Here is a 6,702-nt window from a genome sequence, read left to right as displayed (position 1 = left end):
CACACACACACACACACACACACACACACACACACACACACACACACACACACACACACACACACAGGTCCGTTTATGCAGAAACAGATTTAATGTAAGGCTTGGCTCTCTGTTTCTGAGCAGGGGAGAGAGGAAAAAGCTGGTCTGGACCGACAGGAAACCATGAGAGGAGCTGGAAGCTGAGTCCACCTTCAGCATCTGGTCCTCCATGGTGTCTGTGAGCGTTTTCTCACAAGCACCCCCCTCCCCCTCTGCCGATATAGTAAACAGCTCTATGATACACTGAATTAACAACAGAGACCCTAGGGAAATCAGGTCTCCTAACAATAAATTAGCAGCCCCCACCCACTCCCTGTGATTCTTATAGCTCAGAAACACAGTTATTGTTAAACCATGTTTGCTAGACTTCATGTGTTCACACAAGTCCTGATTTCAGCTGTGATTACAAATGTTTTCCCTTTCTATTCAGTTCAGGTCATGTCTGCAGCAACATTTCACAACCAAAGTCATCTTAGTTCAGAAACATTTACATACATCATACATCACACAATGCCATTYAGTAAAATATATGTCACTGAGGACGCCAACAGACTGTGCTGAATCTTCACTTTGTCAGTCTCTCATCCTCTGAAGCAAACTGGTGACAGTGGAGAGGAAAAACTCCCTGCTAATCAGGAAGAAASSTCCAGCAGAACCAGGCTCAGGACAGGAGACCATCTGCCTCGACCGGCTGCTTGGAGGACAGGAAAGAGACACAGACAAACATAGAAGAACTGGTCCAGGACTGGTCCARGTGTATTTTCTATGGGAAGAAAGACAAAGAAAAACATGTTAATGACAAAATTGTTACAAATACTGAAAACAGCAGCAGAGTGAGAAATTGTGGTCAGTTTGTTTTCCATGGGGCTAGGCCTATAGCAAAAACAACTAAGGGATAACTCACAGAACCCAAGTCTACCCCTAACTACAGGATTTATTTAAAAAAGAAAAACTTGAGTCTAGTCTTTAAAATAAACATAAACACCACACAGACAGGAAATGAAAGATGGCTCCACAAGAGAGGAGCCAGATAACTGAAGATTCTCCCTCTTCTTTTACATTTGAAGCTGATAGTTGTGTTTCAGTGTTGTGCAGGACTCTGTCGAGTATGCAAACCTGAGCAAACAGTGTAGGTGTTTATACTCGACACTTACATTGGGGCAGTCTTTTCCGAACCAACAGGTACCCTACAGAACAAGTGGAAATGTAATGTAAGAAGTAGAAGGAAGAAGAAGACAATTTGACAAACTGGGACAGCTCTTATAACACATTCTCACTCACGACTCGTCACATGTTGACACTTTTCCAAGGTTCCCTCTGCGTCTTGTTTTGACACATCAGGTACACCCGTCACATCAGTTTTTGATGCACCAGGCATTTCCGTGTTCCCTCGGCGTCCAGGTTTGACGCGTTGGGACGCAACATATAGGGGTCTTTGAGTTGGGGTCCGTGGTTAATATTAAGGATCAGGGTTAAGWGTAGGTACTGGGGTCGGGGATAGGATGTCTACGGTGAATATTAGGTAATTTTAGGCTTTGGGACATGTAGTTCACCTGAATTTCCTACATTTTCTAAAAATGGTTAATTTTAGGTACTAGGGTCAGGGACAGCATGTCTACAGTGAATAAAGGTAACTTTAGGATTTGGGACGGTAGTTTTAATGCATTTTCTACACTTTCTGAAATTRTGACAACGGTTTCCACCCCATCTCATCAATAACTGATGCGAGGGGGGTACCCAATTCGTCAAAATCGGACGCAGAGGGAACCTTGGGAAAGCGTCAATATGTGACGACTTGGGAGTGAGAATAAGTTGGCTCTTCACCTGGTCTCCAACACTGAGGTAACCCTGAAGAGGAAGGTAATTCCAGCTGCTTGTATTTCAGTCATGATCCATACAACCATAGGTTAAGGTTGGAGCACAGACAGACCATCTTCACTTGACAGCTCAGCTCCTTCTTCACAACTGCAGATCAGAGGAACCTACTCATTAGGGCAGCTGATCCATCTCCTGCATTGATTCTCTCCTGACCCACAGCATTACCCTTGTTTCTGTTGTGAACCATAGACTCAGACTTAGAGGAGATGGCCCTCATACAAGCTGCTTCACACTTAGCTGTGAACAGCTCCAGTGGTTGGTGAAGGTCATGGCCTGAAGACCTCTAATGGCTATCTGTCCCTATACAACCAAACAAAAGCTGTGTCCACACACATCACATCCTTGACACAAATCTCAGCTTGTTCCTGATATGAATTGTATTCCAACTGGGCTGTGTCTTCTCCAATYCTGCTTGTGGTGTTCATGAATCTCAAGTTGTAGACATGGAGAGGAGGGTGTCTAAGGCCTGAGTCACACTACAAAAAAATCAGGTTGATTTTTGCCCTTCCGACAATCTTAAGGAAGTCCAGATTATCGTGATGATTCTAAAGATAATCCTAGCACATATTCCTGCCGTGGGTGGTGAGTTAAGAGTGATCTAGTCGGCTCGAAAGGACGTCGGGACTGGTCCAACCTCAAATCAAGGATATTCAACATGTTTGATTTTTTGGCCCGATATCACAGTGTGTGTAGTGTTCAACCAAGCTCTCAGCCTGTTGAATGAGACGTGTAGCCAATCAGAAAGAGAGGTGACCTAAACACGGAGGAGAATCCAAATACAGAAGACAAAAAAACTGTCATGACTCAGCAGAAAGTCTGCTGGATGTTAAAAGTTAAATGGAATTGTGTTTCCTCTGGTAAAAATAKTCCACAAATGATCAACATTGTTTCTTCCTYGTYRCAAATGTTAATTTACTCTGAACTCACGTCTCTCTGGAGGTCACGTGAAATTTTTCCTCTGACATCTGAATTCTCGCGTGATTTAATATCTGACATCTGAATCATGAATGAAATATCTTTACATGTGTGGTGTGTTGTCTCTTGCTGTGTGACTGTACACCACACACTGTAGGACCAAACCTGGTAGATCCATGATGTTTTAACCTCACGTGTGGACTCTGTCAGTCTTTGAAAATTGTCTGACTGGTTTAAAGTCTTGTAGTGTGACTCAGCCTTAATTTAGAATCAGGGAAGATAAAATACATTACAGCCTGAAATCTGTATAAAAGCTTATTGCCTTTTGTTGAATTGACCACCAGTGGATGCTCAGTTCAGCAGCCTCCTGCTCTCCCTCAGAGGTCTTTACTTTGGCAGTTCACAGAACAAGAACCGTGTAAGGAAAAAAACATTGTCGATCAGCACAGTACTCAGTGTGAAAAAGGACTATGATTTGTGCAAAGCCACATTAAAGAACTCTCCAAACCCCTGATTCTGTTTGGTCTGTCATCTCTGCTGGAGACCAGGTAGGAGCCCTTAACTGTGGCTTCTTACCCACTGCTTAATCTTACCCACAATCACATTCAGTGACAGGYGCACAAAGCCCAACAAGGCTCTGCTATTATGTAACTAGTGACAGCTGGGCCTTTGAAAGGAGGGGTGAACACCCTGCCTCCATCAGTGTGGCAGCACTTTGTGTCAACCAGACGTGGAAGTCAAGAGAGAGAGGGGGGGTTATCAGACACACAGGCCAGTAAAACATGGGCTGAGTGATGGAGTTCAAACCCAAACAGCAGCTGCACACTAACATTTCTTTATCAAATGTTACGTAAGACTTCTGTGTGTCACCTGATCAAACACATCATCAATACACTGTGAACTTACAAACAGGAAACTSTACACACATGGATATACAAGGTCAGGACATGGCTACTTGACTTATAAGTGTATAAGTGTACACACAATGGTCAGCTTATAAAAGTGGAGTAGTTCAAGCAAAATGCCACCTTTGTGGTCTGAGAACTTTTCTGAACAAACAAACACAAAGCTCTGACCAATCACACAATACCTGGAGCATCTGCCCATGAGATGTAGTTTGGCCCGAGCCTTGTGTCAAGAAACAGTGGGTGAAGCTGGTCTGCGAACAAAATGACACAATTCTTGTCACACAACTGCATCAATGCGAGCCAATTTTGTGGCTTTGAGTGGAGTATGCAGGACCCTTCAATGCTCTGTTGTGTTGCTATTATTACTTTTGTCACTAGAGGGCACTGCTGTGGCAGCAYAGGGCAGAAGAGACAATATGAGAGGAAGAATTTGAGAGTATCATATGAGATACGAGACAAAACTGGTTGTCTCAATTCAGGGGTTGCAGCTGACGTAGGGCACGTTCGCCGTAAGCTGTCCTAACTTGTAGGCGCCTACAACGGATGCAGCTGACGAAACCTTGACGAAACCCTGAAAACATAGGCTGCATCTAAATATGCTGATGATTTCCCAGGATTTATTGAGCCRTCAGCAAACCAAATAGAAAAACGAAGATGGCAGGTTTTTTTCTGGAGAAGTTTTCATTTGTCATCTGTAGCCTGGAGCAGGGGTTTTTACCTTTCTGACCTCGGGGCCCAATTTTTTCAACATAAAGTGACACGAGGCCCAGTCACACATTACCATACGGATCAAAAGGATAATTATTATAAAACTTTGAATAATTTATATTGTATTTGCATCATAACTAAATTAAATATACTTACATTTTAAAAGTAAAACTCCTGTCAAATAATCACAAGACATGATTATAACAAACATTTTTATATTGTAACCTGCCCATAACTATTATTTGAACAAATACAAAGGTCAGTCAACAGACCACTCAGGCTTATCAACACAAAAATAACATTTTTTAACTTAAACAACAACAAAAATAGACAATTCAATAAATAAAATTGTGGGCATAAAATAAATACATTCAAAAATACCAAGTGTAAATGTTCCAAATTAAAAAAACTGTAAAAATAAATTTGATAAAGTGCAAATGAAAATAAAACCATTTTAAACTTTTGCAACCAGCAGCTGCTCTTCATATTAGTGACAAACAATAACAGTAACAACAGCTTTTTGACAAAATGCTTAAAAATAAATTCCAAAAAATTATTTGATAAAGTGCAAATTAAAATATAGTTGTATCTACAACTGTATTTGATAATGCATCAAATATTGCAAGGTAGAACCAGAAGCTGCTCTTCATATTAGTGACAAACTTCAGCTTTTTTTGATGGATTACCTTCAGTTTTTGCTTCTACTTTTCATTTAAAATAAGTTTCCATTCTCAGCAGGTTTCTAAGGTTCTTCTTCTACATATTAAAAAGTTGTTAAACATCTGAGTGGTGCACTACTGCTACTAGTGGTGAGAAAGTGTATTACACCTTATTTAAAATCAATGTGGTCCCACGGCCCTCTGCGGCCCAAAGTTAAAACCTGTTGATCTTTTGAGGCCCTCAAGGTGGCGCTCGTGGCCCACAGGTTAAGAGTCTCTGGCCTAGACCATCTCATTTCACAGCTGTTTCTGCAGCTGACATGGCGGCCTACGGCCCACATAGGGTGTGGTCAATGTGGGCTGCAATCCCTGAACTGAGACACAGTTGCCATGTTCTGTTATGGCATCGTCTCCTATTTTATTACAATTGTCACAACAACTTACCTCTTCTTTTGTGGTTATGAATATAAATATTTGTTTCTCTATATTGTTTTTGGTTAAAGCCACAAAGAGCCACTGCAGTGGAACCAAGGAGCCACATGTGGCCCCAGAGCCAGAGATTCAAAGCCTTGCTTTAGGAAATTGATGAAAGATTTCTCTTGAATACCTGAATATTCTGGTTGCATTCAAACAAATTTAAAAATCGAAACCTCWATGGAAATGAGAAAACACAAGGTTTTAGTGCAAAGTCTTGTAATTTCTTTGAAATGGCGACCATGACATTGAAAACAGAGGCACCTAAACGTTTGAAAAAGCTGCATTGGGCCCCTTTAGGCCCACAAAGCTTTGATGCTGTGAACACACAGAAGAGCCTAAAGGAGCTCAGAACAGCAGGGGGATAATCGACAGACACTCTGTTGATTTTACCATCATTTCCAAATAACTCCCCGTTGTCCCAGGGAAGAATCTGTCACTGATGGCATTCCAGGGCAGCAGACTGGACAGGATGATGGGTCACCATGTAGATCATTTGGATCCACAAAGCCTTAAAGAGATAGCTCAAACATTTTAAGGTGAGGTTCTGTGGAAAGTTATGAACAGCTTGAGAAACTGTCTTTTTTATGAAAACAGTTTGAAGGCTGAGTGGTGAGTAACAGCTGAAATGTGCTGAGTAATGAACTATCTGACTTGTTTAAGGCAAAACAGGCAGAGGCTAAAACCAGCAAAACAGTAATAAAATSATCATAACCACAGCCAAAACCTTACCATTAGCAAAACAGCAGCTAAAAGCTAAAAGAACAGCTGAACAGAAGCTAAAAATGTAAAAAAGTATATAAAATTACTGAACACACAAAACAGACGATCATCACTCAGTCAGTTGTACAAATTTTGTCCTAAATATTAATGTGTTTGTAAATTAGACTTATCTTCAACACATTCTTGTGTGCTAGAGAAACATTGCTGAATGACTGTGTCAGTGGGTAAATGAGAACACTGATTAACGTGATATAAAATACACTCCATTCACTGCACAAGTTTTTTGTGTAATTTTACCATTATCTACTTGATATTATTTATATTTGTTAGCAAACTATTTCAGGAAGTGAATTTTGATAAAAACTCACAGGAAATAATCAGTAAGTCTACATCTATAT

The 6,702-nt window shown here is 40.9% G+C and overlaps 1 long non-coding RNA gene across 1 annotated transcript in view; it reads right to left on the bottom strand.

Moving 5' to 3' along the window:
• Nucleotides 1–1,593: 1,593 nt before the first annotated feature.
• LOC106521107 (uncharacterized) overlaps nt 1,594–6,702 on the bottom strand; it is a 6,432-nt gene continuing 1,323 nt past the window's right edge. Inside the window, exons 3-4 of the long non-coding RNA XR_001310633.1 lie at nt 3,923–3,991; nt 1,594–2,004 (exon numbers count right to left, since the gene is read on the bottom strand). This is a non-coding gene — a long non-coding RNA (uncharacterized LOC106521107). The remainder of the gene's footprint in view (nt 2,005–3,922; nt 3,992–6,702) is intronic.

The sequence above is a fragment of the Austrofundulus limnaeus genome, unplaced genomic scaffold, assembly GCF_001266775.1.
Source record: "Austrofundulus limnaeus strain Quisiro unplaced genomic scaffold, Austrofundulus_limnaeus-1.0 Scaffold103, whole genome shotgun sequence".
Classification (NCBI taxonomy): domain Eukaryota; kingdom Metazoa; phylum Chordata; class Actinopteri; order Cyprinodontiformes; family Rivulidae; genus Austrofundulus; species Austrofundulus limnaeus.
Note: the sequence above shows the minus strand (reverse complement) of the source record. Positions and strands in the feature narration are given on the sequence as shown.